The following is a 23185-nucleotide window of genomic DNA, read 5'->3' on the forward strand; positions in this document are numbered from 1 at the left end:
TTGCTCTAGCGATTCCCGTCTCTGCCTCCTGAGGGCTGGGATTCTGGGAGACTGCCACCGCCGTAGGACAATAAGACATGACCTGGACACAACCAGCTAGTCTTCAGTTCATGTGGCCACCCCGATGCTCTGGAGATGACCCCCACAGGGTCATCCCGTCTCACCCCTCAGAAGGGCTAGCCACAGCCCAGAGACGCCTTCCCTGCCAGGTCAGGAGCCACAGGCGGAGCAGCCTAATAGTTCCTAATGTTCTAACACCCTGGCAACTAATGCGCTCTAATTGGACGATTTCACCCCAGAGTCAAGACCTGGGGAACTCTTTGGGATCCTCTGTGACCCCCTCCAGCCCCTTCCTAGCTCTGCCACAGAGCTCAAAGCCACCAAGGGAAAAGTATTGACCTGGTTTTCTACTTTTTAGGAGAGGTCGAAGCAGCTCCGACAAGCGGTTTTTATCCTTCGACTAACACATGCAAGGCCAAGAAAAGGACGAAGGAGACGCTGCAGGCAGATGGGAGACGATACACAAATGCCACCAAGGCCTGTGACATCTGTCTAGAGACTGGAGCAGGCCCAGCACCAGTTGTGTAGGAAACATCCCGATGCCTAGAAGCTTCCAGCCGAGGGTTCTCATGGAGGAGACGCCATCTCTGGAGCCTTCTCACCTCCCCCGACACGTCCCGGATGTCACTCGACTGCCAGCTTCCCAGGACTACAGGGAAAGGGAGAGGGCAGTGAGACCAAGCATGGAGCTGGGCTAGTAGGCCTGGGAAGAAGGCATATGGAAACCTAAGGTGAAGAAAGTGGGAGTGGAGGGGGAGGAGGGAGAAGAGGGAGAAGAGGAGGAAGAGGAAGGAGAAGAGGGGGAAGAGGTTTGAGGAGGGAGAAGAGGAAGAGTGAGGAGGAAGAGGAGGGAGGAGAGGGAGAGGAGGAAGAGGAAGAGTGAGGAAGAGGGAGAAGAGGCAGAAAGAAAAGGAGGAATAGGGAAAACGAGGATAAATAGGGAAGAGGGAGAAGAAGAGGAGAGAAAGTCAGGAGGAGGGAGCAGGTCAGGAGAAGTGGGGACAAAACCATGGGTGAGCATTGTGCATCCTCAGAGCTCATTCCAGTGAAATTCCCTAATTAAACCATTAGAAGGAGCCCAGATGAGAGCAGGAGTCCTGCCCAGGAAGCCCTGTGTGGGTCCAGTGGGCCCCAACCCTTTTGCCCAGCGGCACAGTGGGGCAGGCTCCGAAAAGACAGATAGGAAGGTCTGTCTCTAAGTGGCTTCTGATATGGCTGGACAAAGCCATGATCACACTCCTCCCCACACCAGGAGACCTCAGTAACCACCGCAGATTCAGGCAGCTGGTGTACGGCTCAGCCCAAGGTGTCGGCGGCATCCCCTGTGATGGATTCTGGTTTAACAGCTTTTAAAAACAAGCAGAGGAGAGCCAGGCGTGATGGATGAGTGCAGGAAGCACGCTCATTCGGAGATGATTTATGGGATGTCGCCTGTTGTGCTCATGGGACACGGCTCGAGGGTGGGGGCCTTGGAGATGGATGTCTTCCAACGTTTAGCACTTGTAGGGTGCCAGCAGCTCAACCGCAAACATGCATGCTCCGCCCCAGCCTGCAGGGCCCCAGCCTCAGTAGGGGCACAGAAAGGAGTGGAAGGCTTGACGCTCCCCTCCCTCGGCTCCTGAGCCTGAGCAGCTCTCCCCTCTTGAAAACATCCGGAGAAGGAACACTGGTCACAACCTCTGGTCCCCCTGAGTGACACAGGCAATGGATACAAATATGGCTGGGAGGACCTGAGAACTTGGGGACAGCAGAAGGGACGAGGCAAGGTGGCACATCTGCTGTACTGGTGGGTGACAGACGTCTCCTTCCAGCATGTCTGACGGACCCCTGCCCACAGACTGGCCACTGCAACACCTCATTTTGCAGAAAATTAATGTCTGCCCATGCTTTATAATAAAGGCTTGGGATTGGCTGCACGGTAAGATCCAAATTGGCTCCGTGTTGGAAGGGCTGTGCTTTTAAATAAGACCTAAGGACAAGGTCCTGCCTAAAGACGAGAAATGCAGAGGGCAGGGTCGAAGGCAGGAGGAAATCATTTCTTCTCCTGTTGCCCCTTGGACAGGACATATTGGCAGTGGAAGGGATCACACTAAGTGAGCTACATGGCGAAGCTGTTCCCGGAACTGTGACCCAGCTCTGTTCAGCCATAGGCTGCAGCACGCTCTTCCAGTCCAGGTTCTTCATCTCTGACCTCAAACCCACTCTTAAGGAGAAGCTCTTTGCCAAAGAGTCAGAGCAAGGAACTCTCACACACCGGCAGCAGATTTGACATCACAAGGCATCGTTCTGGTGTGTAACATGTGCGTGTGCATGTGTGTGTGTGTGTGTGTATGTGCGTGTGCGCGTGTATGTGCACATGTGCAGGAGTCAGCAGCCTGACAAACCAGGCCACTCATCCATGTTTCTGACCTGACAGTTCTGTCAGAGCTGCTGAAAAGACACACAGGTTAGCCAGGCCACCTACAGAAGGCTGGGACACACTATCTTCTTTTAGAAGATGGGCTCCCTGTGAGTCCACAGCCCCCTTGCCTTCACCCCACAGGAAGGACAAGACTTAGATGTGCAGCTGTCAAAGCCACCTTCTAAACCCACCGAGGTCCGAATGTGAGTGTGTTGGGCAAAGTTCTCCATGTAAAGGCACCTGGCTCCTGGACTTCCCAGGTCCATCCTGGACTACTGGGCTTTGTGCTTTCAGTTTTAATGACCCCAGAGAACTACCTTGCTGGGCACAATGGTTCTCTGAAGCCCAGGAAGGTGAATCTGGGCCAGGTGTCCTCACTCGGGGGTAGAGTCAGGAGCTCCAGCGTCCGGCAGCAGGACACTAGAGCTCGCCCGAGGCCAGCTGCAAGACCCAGTCCCTCTGAGGCTCTCGGGAGCCACAAGCCATGATCTTAGAGTGACAAGGGGACACTGAGGACCTCCCAGCATGGCTTGGGTCACTGAGCAGGGACATCTCAGTCAGCACAGGACAAGAGTCAGCTCAAGCTTGGCCCAGTATCTACCTCTGGTCCAGTCCCAGGCCAGACTGCTGACCCTACAGCATCCCTGAACTAACCCCGGCTTCAACTCCGACCTCCCTGCCTTGACCCTCACAGGAGGCAGCACTGTCCTCATCTCATCAGGCTTGAGCCACAGCAGAGGAAGCCCCTGACTCAGAACCCTTTAGTGGCTGCTGCTGGTTTTAACAGATTACAACCCCACCCTACCCCCGAGGCCTCGGACCCCAGCCCCTGGGCACTGGATCCATCTGCACTCCGCCCACTTTCCACTCAGCCATTCAACTCTGACCTTAACCCTCCATACCCATCTTCTAAATGCTTCCACACATCCCTACCTGGAGCATCAGCATCACAACCTGTCCCTGCACGAACAGTGGCGCCTCCTTTCCCAAGCATTGGTCAGTTCAGCACATCCCATTTGTCCCCCTCGGCCTCTGCACCCCTGGACGTTACTTATAATACACAGCAGCTGTTCCCCAGCCCAGCCCACTCCCCATCTACAGGCTTACAAACTCCACGAGGGACTTTTTCCTGGGCTCATCAGAGATGCTCGGAGGCAGGCAATCCTCCATCTACCAAGGGCTGCATCCAATATCCTGAGAAATGTGAGGACACAATGACTGCGCCCGACCTCATGAGTTTCATCGCTCGCCCACTCAGCATGCTGCCTCCTCTTTCCCCTCATGACCATGTGGTCAGTCAGAACTGCAACGGTCCAATGTCAGCTTGTTACAGAAACGTCAGCTTGTTACAGACCTCTAGCTCAGGAGAAGGTGCAAAATCAAAAACCTAAGTACAGTGTCTGCTGAGGGCATATCCCTTTCGTGCACACTGTAGAGACAGTCACGTGATCACGGATTGATAGTCACATGATCACAGAGATTGGGGCTACCTTGCTGAGTGATATACAGGGAAGTCTCTGGACCAGTGAGCCTTGTACAAGAAGAAAACCCCAGGGAAGAGAGCTTCGGTCAGTCATGAGGGGACAGTGCATGTGTCCCTGGAGAGGCATCAGTACCATGCAGAATTCTTACCCACAAACTCTGCAGAGGGCTCTGGAGAAGCCGCCCACTGCCCTGTGTTCCTACTAAACGCTTGACCCAGTAAAATCTGTCACTGGGGAGCAGAGAAATGAGCCATCAAGAAAAGACACTTGCTACCCAGCTCTGTCCTGAGCTCCCTCCTCAGAGCCCACAGGATGGGGTTGTCCTAGAAGTCATCCTCCAACCTCCACACAGCTTGAAGTATTTTCTAGCTGGTGCATATGCAGGCAGGCCAGGAGGGTGGGTCTCCCTAACTTCCCAGGAAGAAAGCATGGGAGCACAGTCCCCAGGGTCCTCACAGCCCTCTCCTGTGTGTCATGTATCATAAAACCGAAACCACGTGTGCAGCATTTTCTTGGGGTCTACAAACCAGCTTAGGGAATTATCAAAACTCAAGAGGCCCCAAGCCCTGTATGGAAAACAGATGAAGTCTTGCGGGTTGAATCTGAAACCTCTAAGTGTGACACTGGCCCTGGTGGCTCCTGTCAGAACCTGTTGCTCAGCCTGAGGGACAGGGAATCACCTGTCACCTCAGTGGCAAGATGGAGTCTCACTGGCTTGAGGGCAACCTGGACATTATGTTGGATGATCAGATCCCCAGACCTGGCCAGTTATGCATCTCATATTGACAATCCGACAGGAGCAGACCACGAAGCTACTCTCCTCCCCAGACTAAGTTCCCCCAAATGTGCTGATGAATGTCAGGACACAGAGAACAAAGTCAACGGCCATGCTTTCCTGGGGACCTGGGGACTCGCTTTGACTTAACCAACTCTTAGAAGCCACGAAGACGCAATGAACCGCAAACATAGTCACAGGACACCCTGCCACTGCCTCCCCGCGCAACGCCTTCCGGAAGCTGAAGTGGTCTTATTAGAGTGACTCTCGCCACAAACTCGGATGCCAAGGCAGGAGCAGGGGAGTTTCGTGGCCTTACCTGTTGGAGTGCTGTCTACTTTCTGCCAGGGGCCCGTGCAGGACCTGATGAGGCTTCCTTAGTATGGTGTGTGTGCGCCCAGACAGAGCGGGATCACAAAAGAAGGCTAGGTTCTCACAGGCAGCTTTTCAACCTGAAGGGAAGGAAAACGGATAAGACAAAAATAAATGCTCGCCTTGGAAATAACCCCTCCCCTTTAATATAAAACAGATGCTGGCAAGAAGCCAAAGGCAAAGGGGCAGTAGTGGAGGGCCTGCCACTAGGGAGTCACTCATGTGGTCCCCGCCCCCATCCACTGAACACCTAGGCTCTTCCTGCTGCTTCCTCTGACTCCCCAGCACCACGGACGCTTGTCTCCCACCAAGCTGTTCCCTGCCTTCTCCCATGGCCCCTTCCAGCCTCAGTTCCTGTCTCCTCTGGCTTAGACTCTAACCGGACATGACACATACACACCCCACAGACACCTTGTCCCTCTCTTTCAATAGGAATGGTCAGATCACGTCTCCACTCTAGCCACAACCCTTGTTAGAAACATCCAACTTTGCTTTGACGACATTGGTGAACTCAGCCTTCGGGAGCTCACAGTTCACAGGATTTGAGATCTAAGAAAGACCAGGTGACAGACAGAGCTAAGGCATTCATAGGTGGTCTTGTGGTAAATCTCCCTCTGCCTATAGGATTCATGAGATCTGGAACCTCTCCTAGGGCACTCCCTCATCCCCGTAGTCAGGGCCTCTAGGATATCCCTGTATATGCAGGGTAACTGTCCCCGACGCCCATAACACACCTTGTGTCCACTGTCACATTGGGTGTGCACCCTCTGTAATTACATAGCTTTCTTCCCTGCTCTGACTCCAGAAATTCTGCACATGCCACTTTTCCAGTAAAACCATACAGGGACAGAAGACTCGATAAAAATCTTCACTATCCCACACCCGCCCTGGCCATGCCCCACCAAAAGCCTCAGTCTTGTTTTGTTTTCTTTGACCCAGGTTGAATGAGAGAAAACCCAGCAACCTGTCCACCATGGGGGCTTGTTTTCTCCTCTCTGCTGTATGAAGCGCCATCCATCCCTCACCCACTGCACAGAATACCACAGAACACAGGCTGGGGCCACGCAGCCACGCAGCCACGCAGCCACGCAGCCACGCAGCCACGCAGCCACGCAGCCACGCAGCCACGCAGCCACGCAGCCACGCAGCCACAGCTTTTGTAGGCTTGTGGGGTTGTTACTCTCATACTCCACTCAGGTAGCCCCCACCACAACATCAGAAGAGTGTGGAGGGTGGAGTTGGAGAGGAGCCAGGCCAGGGCTGGCTGAGAGATGGAAGAGAGGAGTTAAGTGCCTACTCTCCACAGGGCCCCAGGGTCAAGGCCACCATCTGCTACTCCTGTTGTCAGCAAAAGGGGTCTCATTTGTGGGGGCGGGAACTGAGATTTCCTCACCCTCTGAAGCATAGTTATCGTGCCCCACTATGTGCGGTGTGCATCCCTACTGTGTGCTGAGTATGCTCCCACTGTGTGTTGAGTGTGCCCCCACTATGGGGGTGTGCACCCCGACTGTGTGTTGAGTGTGCCTTTCTGTGTGCTGTGTGCACCCCTACTGTGTGCTGAGTGCGCCCCCACTGTGTGCTGAGTGTGCCCCCACTTTGTGCTGAGTGTGCCCCTACTGTGTGCTGTGTGTGCAGAGTGTAGTACCGTGTCCCCACATTTGAGCTGGGCAAGCTCATGATCCAGCTGAGGACTACACATGGAATGTCTAAGCGTGACTCCATGGTCTGCTAGCATCCTCAGGCTCCTCCTCTCTGCAGCTGCAGGGAGGGTAAGTGGGAAACTCTTAAGTCCCCACGATGTCCCCTGTACACATATGTGCATATACCTCTAACTCCAGGAACGTGAAGTCATTAAAGTGTGAAGGGTTATAGCTGTCCACTGTTGGCAAAGAATCTCTCTCTCTCTCTCTCTCTCTCTCTCTCTCTCTCTCTCTCTCTCTCTCTCTCTCTCTCTCTCTCTCTCTCCATGGTAAGCAAAAGCCATAATATCCCAAGACTGCAGAGAAGCCTGTGGCAGACTTTTCCCAAAGTCCCCAAAGCTACATACGGCTCGGTGGGCTGGGGACACCACTAACTCTTTATAAATTAAATATTACCTGAGAAAATGGCTTTATTTATAAGATTCCAGATGAGAAGCAGAAAGGAGCCTCTGTATGTGCGTGTGTGGGGGGGTGTGCAGGTGCGCGTGTGTGTAGCATCAGGGAGGGGTTCCTCACTCTGGATGTGGAGGCAGGAAGATCAACCAACACACTCACACTCATATGCATACACACACACTCAAACATGCTCACATACTCACCCATGCACACACATGCTCTCACACACGTGCTCATGCACACAGGTGCACTAGCTTGCATGCACACACACATATTCACTCTCAATGCATATACGGAGGCACACATGTACATGCACACATTCACACAGGCAGTGCTCACAATGCTCTCACACACATGTGCATACTCACACATACACATGCTCACACTTACACATTCATGAGCACATGCACCCGCTCACACACAGGCACACACACACACATTTCCACACACCCCCACACACATGCACACAATGCATAAACACAGGCACACAAACACACACACACACACACACGCACACACGCACTCACGCACTCATGCATGCACATGCAGAGTATGGCCCACAGACCGAGGACCAACAGGAGCGTTTAAGATGATGCCTGAACCCAGAAAGCACTGCTCAGTGTGCCTCTAACCCAGAGGAAAGCACGACACAGCACGACAGCCATATTTCAGTAGTAAAGAAACGGGGAAATGCAATATTCCAAGAAAATGAGCCGCCGCCACCTCCTCCTCCCGTTTTTAAATGGCTCTTGCGAAGCTGGCTTCACCCTTCACTCCCCTCGTGCCTTATAGATCCTGTCTCCTGGTTTATTATTCTGACGTGTGGTGGGAGTCTGACAGTATTACTGCGGCTCCACTTCTTCTTTTAATGCCAGCCTGTTTTAATAATACAGTGTACCTTTTGGTTTGGTGAAATGAGACATTATTCTAGTCACCCAGCGGCAATGGGACGGGCCTTATGTAATTTACGTGTTCTCTGCCTGCCGCGCTGTGTTTAACACTCCCAAAGCAGAGGGCTGTAATTTGGGAAGCAATTCTCCCCAAGGTCAGAGGAACAGTTCCTGAAGGGAAGGCTGGTGGTTGTCTGACCTGAGCTCAGCCTGGGAGCCCAGGAGCCCGGGAGCCCGGGAGCCGGGGAGCCCGGGAGCCTGGGAGCCCGGGAGCCCGGGAGCCCCAGCTACGAGGCTAGACCCAGAAGCAGCAGGACTCTGCACCTTACGTCATAAGAGGCCCTGATAAAAACAAAAACAAAAAAGCACACCAGACCAGCTATGGCCGAGTCACCAGGCTTCTGCGATTTAAGCCATTTTTAACGAAATAGAGATGTTCGGGTCTCCCGTTGCCAAAGCTGCCCAGCAAATTCATCGCTTTACTTTGTGCGTGGGCGGGAGGGGACCGTGCACACATGTGTAAAGGTGTGTGCGTGCGCGGCAGACGTTGATGGCGGCTGCCTACCTCAGCCATACTCTGGTCTCTTAGCAGGCAGGTTTCTCTTGCTAAACCTGGAGCTCACCAGTTAGGATAAATTGGCCGGTCAATGAGCCCTAGGGATCTGTCTCCCTGCCCAGCCAGGGCCGCGGTTACAGGCAATTACCACGGTGCCCAACTTTTTATGTGGTTGCTGGTATCTAAAATCAGCTCCTTATGCTTCGACGGCAGCACATCACCTAACGAAGAGCCTCAGCGGTCTCCCAGGTCCCCACTCTGCGATGACAGGGAGCCTGACGTGGCAGTCCGGGTCTGCCGTAGGCACACCAAGGGACTGCTGATCACCTAGCACCCATGTTCTGACCCTTCCAGAAAGCACCTCCATGAGTCCCTCCTATGCTGGGGATGAAGGAACACCACAGGGACATGTCTCCAAGAAGCTTACAGTAGAGACACAACAGCCAGCCGACTACCACAGTGGAGGTGGACAAGCTTCGAGGTGGAGGAATCGTCCTTTGCACCATGTCATACCTAGGGCCTGGCATAAGACAAGTGCTATATCGAGACATTTGAGCAACTGGCAGAATTAAATGTCAATGAGAGAGACGGGGAAACCACCACGCGCGTGGGGGAGGGTGTTCTGGCTTCCCAGATGGAGCTGGTGACAGACCCCAGAGGGGGATGGGAGAGAAGGGGGAGGAGAAGGAGGGGGAGTAAGAGGAAGACAGGAGAAGGAGGAAGAAGAGAAGGGGAAGGAGGAGAGGAGAGGCAGGGCAGAGGAAGAGGCAGCAGGTGTCAAATGAGAAGGCCACAGGGAAGTGTCTTTCTGAGAATACAGAGATGGGACACCACTAGTATTGGACAAAGCAGAAACGGGGCCATCAGTGTGAAGTCAGGAACCAGATCATAGCACCTTGAAAGCCACACCAAGGACTTTATGAAGCCACTTGGAGAATTTTTAAGCGGGAAGCTATGCAGATTTGTCTTAGGAGTACGTGCGTCCCGATGTCCAGGAGGACCCTGCAGACAAGTGAAAACAAGACAGGAATCTCAATTGACTGCTCCGGGCAATCAGGTGAGACATGTAGGCTTGCTGAAGGGCAAGGTAGAAGCCAGGGGACATGGCCAGCAGTGGACATGAGATTAGTACAAGCTACTCCATAGCCTCTCAGTAAAGTTGGGGGCCTTAGGATGTCAGGGAAGGTTACCTTGGGAAGGGTTCATTGTGTAGAAATAAATGTCTTCCAAATAAAACTTTCCATCTTAGCGTTCTAAGGATATGAGATGAAACTCATTCCGCAGGGAAGCTCCTTAAGCTCACAAAGCAAATAATTCAATAGCTTCAGGAAGTCCATGAAACTGAGCAAATTCACTAAGTCCCTCCCACCCAAGCAAATACAAACAGTGTATGTCTGACAGATACTCTCACACTAGCTGAACCACACAGAAGAAACAGAGTTTGGCCGAGTTACCTGTAAAAGTCTCAGACCATTTAAACTGCCTGAAAGAGGCACGCCCCCCCCAACCTGCTGGGGTGCCTTCAGCTTGTGCAGTGTATTTCAAGTCTCCAGCTTTCCTGGGCTGTCACCCATGCTGGGGTCGGCTTTGGTGTCACAGCTGTCTTTGACTCAACCTTGTTCCTATAAGTAACCCCTCACCCATACTTCTGTAAGCAAAGGCAATATAATTCATTGCTTTATCAAGTTGGTCTTGATGATAGCCAGATTTTGGTCTGCTGTTGGTTCCCTTTCCAGGGTGAGCAGACATTTGTTCAGGTCTCTCTAGTAGTGTCCCAGAACAGGGTCTCAGTGGGGCCATTGTTATCTTTCTCCTCTTTACAATGTTAAAAATAGCATGTATCCAGCAGGTAGGTGGACAGTGTGCTCCAGGTCAACCTGGTTGCGTAGAAATCCTGGATTTTTATTTGCTTGTTGAAAGGTTAATGTATTTCAAGGCCTGTGAAGCTGTAAAGACTGAATCGCCCTGAAGTGACACAGAAGTAGCTGAAGTGGTTGTGTGCTAAGACCTAAGGTTTAAGGAAGAGGTCTCCCTGCTTTGTGGGCCATGGTAACCAGCTTCCAGGAAGGCTGTGTGATTCCAAATCTCTACTGTCTTTGTCTGCCACCTCCCAGACGGGTCATCTATGCGAACAAGGGATACAACAGGTAAGGAAGACGCATGCAAGCTCAGGTCGCTGAAGACAACATGGCTCCTGTGTGGCTCTCGACACTTCATGGGACCTTCACCAGCTCTACCGAGAGACCACACGGGCAGGAGGAGGCTAAGAATCCACTTTAGATGGTATAGGAATTAACATCCTTGTCATGGGCTGGCTTCGGACGCCTCCAGCCCACACACACTGGCAGTGGGACACCTTTGAAATACCTTGAGCTAACACCATAAACTAAGCTGTTTGCAGGTTCCGGAACCCCAGAAACTTGAGAGCCAATAAATGATGTTACTTTAAGCCATCGTGTTTGCAGGTAACGTGTAGCGGGGTGAGAGTTAACTAAGAGTTTATGGAAAACAGAAACCCTGGCTGAAGCTGCAGTTGTGGGCAGAGCAGCCAGCGAGAAGGTGGTGGAGATGGCAGAGAGCTCCACTAAGGAGCTAGTGGGTAGCGCAGTCTTGCACGGAGGAGCACGGTGTCTCAAAGGGAGAAGGAGACGACAGAGAAACGCAGAATCCCAGGACAAGGGCATTTCCAGAGGAGGGCACCAGCTGTTGCACAGGTTAGAGCAACAACCAGGCGCCCTCTCACCCAACAGTGACCTTGTGCTCTTTATCAGCTGAGGGCCCTTCTCCTCGATCAGACCTTTCTTCAGAGCTCTCCTCCGATAACTAAGGCTAACCTTCACCCCCAAGTTCCTGCTCACCTCTATTGTATTTCGGTGTTCTGCATCACTCCAGCCGGGTCTACAAAGGCTGGGGAGTTTGGTACTGCAAACACAGTGCCTGATATGGTCTGGGTTCTCAATGCTGCGCCGGGGGGATAGATAGATGGATCAAAGGATGGGTGGGCAGATGGATGGATGTGTGAATAAATCAAAGGTGAGTACATCAGTGGTTAGGTGGGTAGACCGATGAATGGGTGGGTGAATTAATCAATCAATCAATCAATCATCCACTCAATGGATCAAAGGATAGATAGATAGATAGATAGATAGATAGATAGATAGATAGATAGATAGAGCAATGGTTCGATGTATATATAGATGGATGGACAGATAGAAGATTGATGTCTAGATGGATAATTGGATCAACAGATCTATGGATTGATAGAAAGACAAAAACCTTAAACTTCAACTAGTAGCCCAGGTCAACTGGTGGACAAGTCATTTCTCTCCTGGGCATGCATGTGTTCTCTCTCTCTCTCTCTCTCTCTCTCTCTCTCTCTCTCTCTCTCTCTCTCTCACACACACACACACACACACACACACACACACACACACACACACTGGTGCTGTTTTGCTGTAGAGAAGCCCAGGTGGGATAGCAGAGGACGTGAGGAGGGGGAGAAAAGCATGAAGTTGATCCTGACAGGCTCTCACTGTGCTAAAAACGGGCCAAGAGTCTGTGGGAAACTCAGGCAACACCCTGCTTCCTTCAGGAATTCAACAAAGACAGACAGCCTGTGCCCAACTGTACCAGGCAGCAGGGATTGAGAGTGTATCCTCTGTTGCCCTCAGCAGTGCAGGGTCAGGTGGGGATACGGACAGCCAATGGACATGGTAGGACATACAGTCTACAGGGTAAGGCCGGGAGGCCAACCAGGCTCTACCTGTCCCTGCCTGCAAGGCCCCAGGCACAATGCATACGGAAGAGCATAGCCTTTCCACCACACAGCGGTCAAGCATCACCCTTTGCAGTCACCTGCAGTGGGCGAGGCTGGTGAATGCACCTCAGAGTACATGCACGCCTTTGGTAGGCCCACAAGGAAGGGGCTGGGTGCACTGAATAACTTTCTGAGTGAAGGAGAATCAGAGCTGTAAGCCTACTCATCCATGTGGCCTGCCTGAGCCATGGAGATGTCAGGCCCACACAGCTGACCACCTCACTACAGAGCCCCGCCGGAAGCCCCAATAGGCCAGGAGGAAGCAAACCCTACCCTGCCTGTGGGGAGTCATCTTGGCCAGAAGCAGGATTGAAAACTAGCAATGGGCACTTAGAGAACTATCTTGGACAGACCAGAGAGAAATAGACAGGTGCCTAGCTGAGCAGGAAGTGATTAGGTGGGGTGGGAAGAGAGGCTGGATTCGGGGAGGCCCACCCTATTTCTGAGCAGTAGCAGCCTATAAGCATTTTTATTCTGAAAATGGAAAGTTACCGTGTTCCTGATGCTAACCCCATGCTTGGTTCCCAGCACCACCATGTTCTCTGCACCTACTCAGGGGCTGCCATGCCAACCTGGATTTCTGTCAAGCTCTGTGCCTACCCAGGGGCTGGAGATGGGAAACTTGTTGGTTTTATTCTTGGGTGCAGAAGTGCGATATGGGACATGGGAGGTGGCAGTCCGAGGCCAGGAGAGAGGCACAGAGAATCTGGGTACATCAACAGGAGATAGAGGGAGATGACAGGGGACTCTTGGGTATTAGGGAGGGGTAACTGGTCCTTGGCAAACTTGAGGGCAGGCAGATAAAATGGACAAGGAGATGGGGGAGCAGATGCAAGAGGGCATAGCAAGAGTGGAATTTGGGGTGCAGAAAGGTGGGAGGGGAGGAAGGAGTGGGGGTATCCAGGAGTGAACACACAAGAAAGTCCTGGGGGTGGGGAGTGGAGGAAGTGGGGAGAGAGACGAGATGGCATGAGGGTGAGGGAGGGGTACACTGGAAGGGTGTGGCGTTCTGGGCTTGGAGGCAGGGAGCAGGGAGGTGCCCAACCTACAGATTCCCCCCGGGGGCAGATTGTGGGAACCCCACAGGCAAGGCAGAAGTTTGTTTCCACTGTGAATAGAAGATAGCATTCGGGGACACTAAGTAGCCTCATCTGAGACATTGTAACTAGAAGAGATTACCACTTGAACAGATTCTGAACTTTAGAAAAACCAAACCGAAATGAGTGTGCTCAAGGGAGTCCCTGTGGTGACTGATAAGAAGGGCCCAAGGGAGTTCAAAGGTAGAGTCGAAAGCCAGTGGACTAGCCACAAACTCTCTCCAGACAGATAGGTACGAAACTTTCCCCTTGCCCCTCTTTTGGGTCTTGAGTCCCCAGTAGCCCTGAATAACCCCCTCCCCCCAACTTCTGCCTACAGCCCGACTGCATTCCCTGGAGGAATTTCTCAGCTGCTCCCAACCTCTCTGCACACAGCCCAGTCTTGCAGCATGCATATTAGGGAAATGCCTTAAGACAGCAGTGTGTTTTAAGAATCATTGCAAGAGACACAGTGACATTTGCGGTGCACAAGTGCTCAGAAGAATTCCCAGGCAGGCCTGCTCTGCCCTGCCCTAGAAGAATACTAGTCACCAGAAGGAACGGGTCCTTATGTAGACACCTCACAGATCCTCTGGAAGAGGAAGGGAATGGGGCATCTGTCAGGGAGGTGAGGCAGAAGCAGCCTGCATGAAGATCTTGGGGTAGCATTTGTCCTTAAACCTTCCCAGTTAATGACCCTTTTCTTGACACCTGGGCACAGTGGTGCCACAGCTGAGCAACACAAGCATCCTCCTCGGTGGCATAAGGTTGCCAAAAAGTGTCAAATGCTTGCCTGTATCACATGGGACCTTTGAAGATGGGGTTCCCCAAATGGAAAGACAAGGACATCTTCCAGTGACTTGGTTACACCTATACAAGGACCTGGACCAATAAACCTCAACACCCTGAGGCTTCTGAGCCTTCTAATGGTAGAGTCAACCCTAGGACTTAACCAGTTCCTCTAGGGAAAGCGGCCATGGACAGCTATATGCAGCATTGAATGCTTGGGTGGAGAGTCATGCCCCGGTGGGTTTTCAAACTGGCACTAGTGGAAAGGCCCCACCATGGGGCCTGTACCTTTTCTCATCAGTTCCTGAACTGAGGAGATAGGGAAACAGCATGGAGGTCTAGAACAGCATACTCATCCCAGTTCCCCTTGTCTGTGAGTCCAATCCTGGCCTCTCCCTGATTGACACGAGCAACAGGCAAAGAGCTAAAAGCAAAGCATGCATTGATAGGATCTCTCTGATGTGTTCACAAGGCACAGCTGTCCCTCGTCTGCTGGTGGAGCACAACAGTCTCCCCAGAAGCCACCACGAAACACCTGGAGTCTTCCCAAGACCTCCCTAGGTCTGGGGAGATGAACACAGCCCTCCAGAGAACTTTCTCTGGCAGCGATGAGGCCCTGTTCTTAGCCTGGCTCTCATTGGGACCAACAGATGTTTGGCAGGGGTCTGGAACAGCTGGGTTATAGAGCAGGTAGGGTGGAACTCTGTCGACTGCATTCCTATCCATCGGATGTGAAGCGTGGGTCACGGCCCAGCAGAGAAACTGTCCAAGCCCAATTCAAGTCTGAGCCTGAGTAGTCCTCTACTCTGTGGCCTAGAAGGTCCTGTTCTGCTATCTGCCATAGAAACTTGTTTTCTTTCTAAGATACATCTGATTCCATTTTAGAACCCAGCACATGAATTGGGGGTCATGGAATTTTCCACGGCATAAGGAAGACCCCCCCCTCGAGGGTCAGCACAGCTCAGGGAGGCAGGGAGCACACATCAGGATGAGGTGGGAGCAGGGCATGCTGGAGAGATGGATGAGTCTATATTGCTCTTATAGAGGTCAGTTCCTAGCACCCACATCACCTATCTCACAGCCTCCTGTAACTCCAGCCCCAGGGCATTTGATACCCTCGGACCTCTGGGTGCCTGCACTCATGCACATGTCTACACATAGATACACATGCATACACAATTAAAAATAAAATAAGTCTTTTGTGGTGGTTTAAATTAAAATGGCCCCCATAGAGCCATGGGGGATGGCACTATTAGGAGGTGTGGCCTTGTTGGAATGGGTGTGGCTTTGTTAAAGGAAATGTGTCACTAGGAGGCAGGGCTTCGAGGACCACATACTCAAACCACACCGAGTGTGGCACTCATTTCTGCTGCCTGTGGGTCAGGATGAACTCTCAGATCTTTCTCCAGCCTGTCTGCCTGCATGCCACCATTCTTCCCACCATGATGATAATGGTCTAAACCTCTGAAACCGTAGGCCAGCCCCCAATTAAATGTTTTCCTTTATATGAGTTGCCAAGGTCGTGGTCTCTTCACAGCAATGAAACTCTAAGACATCCTTACAAAAGATGAGGGTGAAGCTACCAGAGATATTGATCTACCTATCCATATACTCATCTATCCATGTGCCCATTCGTTTACTCACCTGTCCATCCCCTAACTACATAGCTGCCCATTCACCCATTCAACTACAATCTATATACCCATTCATCCATTCATCTACCTGCCTACCTTCCTTCCTACCTACCTACCTACCTACCTACCTACCTACCTACCTACCTATCTACCCATCCTGTCTACCCATTTGCTTACCTGTTCATCCATTCACCAGTCTATTCAGCTACATATCTATTCATCCATGCATGCATCCATGCATGTACCCATCCACACATGCATTCATCCATGCATGCTTTCACCCATTCATCCATGCATCCATCCACCCATGCATGCGTTCATGATCCCATCTGTGCATCCTTATATCCAGTCATCTGTCCATGCCTCCATCCACCCATGCATGCATCCATGCATGCATTCATGCGCTCATGCATCCATCCATTGGTGTATCTGCCCATGCATGCATTTGTCCATTCATCCATCCATTCACGTATCTATCCATCCATGCACTCATGCATCCATCCATGCCTCCATTGCAATCATTCATGCATCCATCCATGCACTTACTTATTCATTCACTCACCTGTTCAACTATTTACCCACACCTCCAACTGCATATCTACTCACCCATCTATCCATCTGTCCATTCATCTACTAACCCATCCTTCCAACTACGTTTGCCCACCGTATATCCATCCATCTATTTACCTAGTCACATGCCCACTGTCTACTCACACCTCCAGCTACTGATCCCACACACCCTCTCATCTAGCCACTAGCCATCTAGCCACATATCCAGTCATCTATGGAGTAACCCCGATTAGTGTAGAAGATTCTCAGAACCTGGGTGGGGGGGACTGAACGACAGAGCATCCACACATCTTGGCTTGTGTCAGACAAACTTGGACCAAAGTCTTAGCTCCAGTTTCACTGTTGCCTGTCTCTCAGTGTCGGATTGCTTGCCCATAAAAGTTTTATCACTGAGCTACTAAGAGAAACAAGATCACGTACATGGAATACTTGGTTTAGTGTCTGGTCCGCGATGAACACCCAATATGAAATGGCCTCTGTGTCTAGATCACTCCCAGCACTGTCACCACTGTTGCCGTCGGAATTAGCCTACGCCCCGCTTCACTGTGGAGACAAAGGTCATAGAACCCTAATCTTCCCCAGCATTGTGGCCTTTGCTGTGCTATTTTGCAGTATTTCCCCCCAAAGATCCAAGTCTCTTTTCCTACCCTGTGCGAATCTGGGCTCAGCCGTATAATGTTTTTGGCTAACGAGGCCCCACGCCTGGACAGGAGCAGCCTTACATGTTTCCAGTTGTTTATTGCCCTGTGGTCCAGAGGCCAATGACACAGCTATACTCTGCTCAGTGTAGAGCCACTAAACTGACTTACAGACCTATAGAGAATTTGCCACACGGCCCGCTTACCCCAAGCAGCCCGCAGAGCTGTGGATGTTCTGTGAGTACCAATCTTGTGGGGAGCTCAAACACCCAAACGAATCTCCAATCAATAAATGAACAGATGAACTGAACAAACATCTCAGAAGAAGTACAAATGGCCAACAAATAGATGGGGAAAAGAAGTCCAGCATCCTCAGCCATCAGGGAAATGCAGATCAAAGCTACACTGAGAGTGTCCCTTGGCTCAGTTAGATGGTTATCATCAGTAAATCAAAGAGCAGGCACAGATGAGAATGGGTGGGGGCAGGGAGGACTCGTCCCATGCCACAGGTGGGAATCTCCACGAGGCTGCACCAGGCTGCATGGGGCTGCATGAGACGGCATGGGGAAACAGCATGGAGGTCACTAGAAACGCCAAAAAAAAAAAATGTAAAACAAGAGCTACCGTGTGACATGGCTATACTGTTCCTTGGTGCGTACCCAAAGACTCAAGTCAGCATTCTCAGAGCACACTCGTGATCATGGAGGCCAAGACAAGAAAACAGCCTGGATGCCCATGATAGATAAATGGGTAAAGAAAACACAGTAGTATATCTGCACACTAATATTTCATTGTGTCAGAGAAAGAGAGAGAGAGAGAGAGAGAGAGAGAGAGAGAGAGAGAGAGAGCAATTACATCCTTTTCAGGAAAATGGGTGGAAGTGGAGACCACCACTTAAGCCACATAAACTGGATTCAGAAAGACAAATGAGGCACGTTTACTCCCACATGCAGAATCCAGATACTAAGACGAACAGGGATACGAACGTACAAGTGGGGGGAGGGGAGCGGCAGGCAGGAGGGGCCCGAGGGACAGGAGCGCGTAGCCTGAACAAAATATGTGCTAAACGTTTATGAAAATGCTGTAATGAAGCCCATTCTTCTGCACGCTATAAAAAAATTAAAACAAAATCCATTAAAATGCCCCCTTCATATCGTAACAGATTACATATTGCCATAATAGTTTAAATGCGTTCGATTGAGCAGACTACATCAGCTCTGCGACACGAACTGTCCTGCGACTCGGAGCTCGGCCTCCCTTAGAAAGTCTTTTGCCAGCCGAGCCTGCCAAACTCCATGCCCCTGCCTTAGCCCTGCCTGTTCACAGAAACACCAAGTGGCATCCCACGCTGTTGGAAAGAGCGACGACCCTGGCGGGGTCGGGGAGAGTGGGGGAGGGGGAGGCGGGGCTGGGGAAATGCCTGCCTCTGGTGCTTCTGGTGCTAGAGAATGGAGCGAGCCCCAGTTCAAAGTCCACCTACTCGTTTACTTCTAATTCTAGGGAACACGGTTGTCAACAGCTCCGGGGAGGGGCTGTTGGGTGATTCAAGTTGAGAAGCTCTGTGTGGATTGCTGCTAAGAGGAGATTAGGCCTCTGAGGAGGGCGCTGCAGCAGTGCCCCACGGGCACATTAGGGATTCTGAGCAGTGGCTTGCAGTAAATCACTTCCCATTCAGCCCTGCTGCCGAGGGGCTCAGAGGTCGATTTTCCACGGTTATGACAACAAAACCGAAAATTGGGTCAAACTTGAAAGGTATTATCTTCCTCAGAGCTGCTAAATGCACGAGAGTAATGAGGTTGGTTAAGCAATCCACCCTGGCAGCCCCTGGACTACTCGGCACTGATGGGCCAGGTGAGTGGGTGGGCAAAGGTTACCCTGCCACACCTCCACCTGCCCAGCGAAAGGACCTGTGTGCTCTCAGCTGGGAGACAACATCTGGACCAAGGCTCCCAGAGACCAGTCCCTGGGAGGCCAGTCTTGCTCTGGGTCCCTCCCCAGTCGGTCTGCCCCTGCTTTCAACACAAGCTGGATCCTGGAAGAGCTGGGGTGCTGTGGTGGTTTGCTGATAGCCCAACCTACAAAGGGATCTCAGCCTCAACTGGGGCAGGCCCTATGCAAATACTGTGGATTTGCAAAGTCTGACCAATTGTCAATTATGTGTGCACAAAGCCTGCCCAGACTCTACCAAACCTGGCTATGAGCAGGCTTTGAGTCAGACCAAGGTTACACAGTGCTTACAGAGTGACCTGCCCTGGCCCTCAGAGTTAGTCTCAGGTATCATGCTGCCTTTCTCCATCACTAGAAAAAGAGGCTAGAGAAATTGGAGAAGGGTGTAAAAAGAGTGGGCACTCTCCTAGAGTATATTCTATTTGGAAATTGTATGTCTGTGCGGGGGCGGGGGTTGGGATGGGGGGTGCTCCTTAGATGGGGTCTCATGCATCCTAAGCTGGCCTTGAACTCACCTAGTCTGGAAAGGACCTTGACCTTCTTCTCATCCTCCTGAGAGCTGGGATTGCAGGTGTGTCACCATGCCTGGCCTGTTTGTGAATTATGTGACACCCATTATCCTCTGTAGACAGGACATACCTATATCACCCAGCTTGGGGGGTGGATGGGGGGGAGGTGTGGGCATAGCCTGACTCTCCATGTGGCCCGAGATAAGCCTCAGTGTTCACTTTCCAAGGCTGAGTTTGAGTTTGATGGGGACAGTGTCTCAGTTGGCGGGTAGGAGGATGAGAATGTTCTGGAGATTGGTTGTGATGGCCACACCACCATGTGTATGAGCTTTTAATGCCACGTCAAACCATCAAGAAGGCCTGTTTAATGGAACACAGATTTTACTACTTTCACCATTTTATGTTAGAGGCAAAGCGCTGTGTGAAGGCGTGGCCTGTGAGCCCGCTAAGAACAAGGCCTTCGCTGAACTCTCCCTTCCCTCTTGTGTTCCACACCTTCCGAGTGGTGGAGCAAGGTAAGCTTTGTGAGCTGCCCCTTGCTATTGCCCCCATCCCCAGCCTTACCATCCCATGCTCGTCTATGTGGTCCAGGCCTGCCTTTGTGGGAGGATGCACTACCCCCACCTGTTCCTTTAAAGTTCTATCGGCTCAGCCCAGCAGAGTAAAGGCACAGGCACATCTCAAGCACCGATCGATCACTCAGAGAGCCGCATATTGGGGTTCTGGAGGAGAGGCATGCTGGGCTGGCGTGAGGGTTCCAGGCCTGACTAGCAGTCGACTACCCTCTTGCTGTATGTTCTCAGTGGGGAGCAAGAAAAGGGATGACTCTTCTCATCTGGACACCAAACCCTTCCTAAGGGTCCTACCCCCATGGCTTTATCTAAGCCAAGTATCCCCCACCAAGGGCCCATCTCCAAACGCCATCCCACTGGGGGCTTGGGCTTCAGTTCACAGCAGAGCCTTGGTCCCTGCAGATATTGAGCAAGATGGCAGCCCTTGTGCCAAGGCCAGTGTATGTAAGTATCTATCCACTGAACTACTTAGCAAGAGGAGCTTAGGAACATAGGAAAGACTTCAAATTTTCTAGTGGCCTCACTAGGAACGTTAAAAACTAACAAGGGGTATCAATTCTTATGATCTTTTTTATCGAACACAAGATATTCAAGATGTGTTCCTTCCAACGTGCAATCAATATGAAGACTCTGTTGTGAGACTTTGTATCCTGCTTCCTGCACTCAGTCTCTTGAAATTTGGGGTTCGCTTTAAGTGTTCCACACATCGGTCCCAACTCACCACATTCCCAACACTGAGGTCAGTGCCACCATGTTGGATGCACAGGTGAGAGGGTGTATCCTGCAGCCCTCATAATGGATCAGACAACCCAAGGGTGACAAGAAGGAAGTAGGAAGGACAGTCCTCTCCCTGGTCACCTCTCTCAAGCATTGCATACCAAGCCCCTCCACAGGTCAGGGGTGTAGGTAATTCAGTAGGAGCTCTTGGACCACACAGAGCATAAAACCTTTTTTCCATCCAGACTTGGAGTCCAGCAGACCTGACCCTGGGGTCATGTGGGCCTCTCACCATGAGTTCCTATGAATGGATTCCAAGAAAAGGTTCTCCCAACCCTACACCTCTCCTGCAGCCACCCCACTTGTGGCTGCCCACACATGTAACTGCTGGTCCCTGAAGATCATATAGCACCAATAAAAGTCTCTCAAAACGCAGACAGAGGTCAAGGAGAGAGTGTGCATGGCGGTCATTTGCGGTACATCCCCTCCCTCTCTGCAGGTGTGTGTGTTTGGGGGTGGTGGTGGTGGTGTGCGTGTGTGAAGGCCAGAGGTTGACCTCAGACCTCCATCCACAAGAGCCACTATTTGTTTGCACAGACAGGGTCTCTCAGTGATTTTGAGCTTGTGGCTAGGCTGGCTGGCCGGAGAGCCTCAGGGACTTACCTTCCTGTCTCCATCTTCCTTGTGCTGAGATTAAAGTGCATGCCACCAGGTCCAGCTGTTTTACGTAGTTCCTGAAGATCAAAACTCAGGCCCTTATGTCTGCTGTCAAGCACTCTACAGAGTGAGCCATCACCCCAGCCTCTGTCTGTGGCACATTCTTAGAAGACTCCCCTTCTCCCCTGTCAGGGATCTGCCAGAAGGACTCTTGCGCCTGTAGAGGTCATCTCTATCCAGGAGGGACCCTTCCTTATGACATAGACTAGTGTCTACTGCTGCAACTAATGGCCACAGCTGAGTAGCTGAAGACAGCAGAAACAGACTGCAGCCACAGCAGGAGGCCACAAGGCCAAAGTCAGTTTCGCTGGACCTGAAGGAGTTGACAGAGCCATGATCCTTCTGCAGGCCAGAAGGAGGGGGTCCTCCTACTCTTCCCTCCTCTAGAGACCTCAGGCATCTCTCAGCTTGTGACTATATCCCTTCAACCTCTGTCTCTGGGGTCACAAAAGCTTTTCTTCTGTCAGTCAAATCTCCCTCTGCCTCCCTCTCAAGAACACTTGCAATGATGTATAGTGCTCATCTGGATGGTCCAGGAAGTCTCCATCTAGAGAGCCTCACTCACACATGATAATGTGCTCGCCTTCCAGGGACTAATGTGCAGGTATCTTCTGGGGTCCACCGTTCAACCTGCCACAGCTACACACAAAACCTGTACACAGGGGCCGAGGAGGTAGCCCAGTTGTTAAGAGTGCTTGCCCAGCATGCACAAAGTGCCAAGTTAGATCTCAGTGTAAACTCCACTGGGTGGGGCAGGCATACATAACCCCAGCACTTGAGAAGTAGAGGCAGGGGAATCAGAAGTCCTAGACCAAGCTTGTCTCCATACTAAGTCAAGGTCAGACTGGGCAAAACTGAGACCCTGTTTTAAAACAACAAACAAACAAACAAATAATAACAATAACAACAACAACCAAAGATGCCTGTACATATGAGATGTGGCAAGGGAGGAAGTGTCAGCAAGTCAGATTTTTACTCCCATCAGGGGATAAACATGACCGTTTTTCATGAGGAAATTGTTCTTGAGAAGATATCAACATGGCCCTTTGAGGGTCAGCCATCCCCAAAGGTAAAGACTCATAGCTTACTACCTGAAGCTCAGGGGTAGCAGAGAAGCTCTTGGGAAACCTCCAAGGGGACGGTGGGGAGAATAAGACAGGCTTGGTCATCAGGTCGTTGCTGTCATCAACACTTCAGGTGAAGGACTGCAGAAGACAGGGGCCAGGCCACCTCACCCTCACCACAACATGCCAGTTCACACCAGCCCCATCACAGGTCCCAGGTCTCTCTGGAGAAGTCCAGGGTGTGTGTTCTGTGTTTTCCCTCGGGGATCCCAGTGGGCTCCACTCCAGCTGCCCACTGCTGTCACCAGGATTCTCTCTCCCCATTTTCCCACACCCCTTCTCCACTTGTCAAAACTGCTTGCCTGAACAAGAGAGATGACATGGTTGGCAAAGGGCTTGCTTCACAAGCATGACAACCTGAGATGGATACTCAGAAGGGAAACATAGGTGCCTTGGGAGGCAGAAGCAAACACATCCCTGAGGCTCTCCTACCAATGTGAA

At 51.6% G+C, this 23185-nt stretch overlaps 1 protein-coding gene across 38 annotated transcripts in view; it reads right to left on the reverse strand.

Annotated features, from left to right (window-relative positions):
• The window catches only part of Rbfox3 (RNA binding fox-1 homolog 3), a 438563-nt gene that overhangs the window by 329863 nt on the left and 85515 nt on the right, over positions 1 to 23185 (reverse strand). For all 38 annotated transcript variants that reach the window (NM_001413230.2, NM_001134498.4, XM_087571022.1 and 35 more), the window contains 1 exon segment: positions 5040 to 5172. The gene's annotated coding sequence lies outside the window, so the exon portion shown is untranslated.

This window comes from Rattus norvegicus, chromosome 10 (assembly GCF_021556685.1).
Source record: "Rattus norvegicus strain SHRSP/BbbUtx chromosome 10, alternate assembly SHRSP_T2T, whole genome shotgun sequence".
In the NCBI taxonomy this organism is placed as follows: domain Eukaryota; kingdom Metazoa; phylum Chordata; class Mammalia; order Rodentia; family Muridae; genus Rattus; species Rattus norvegicus.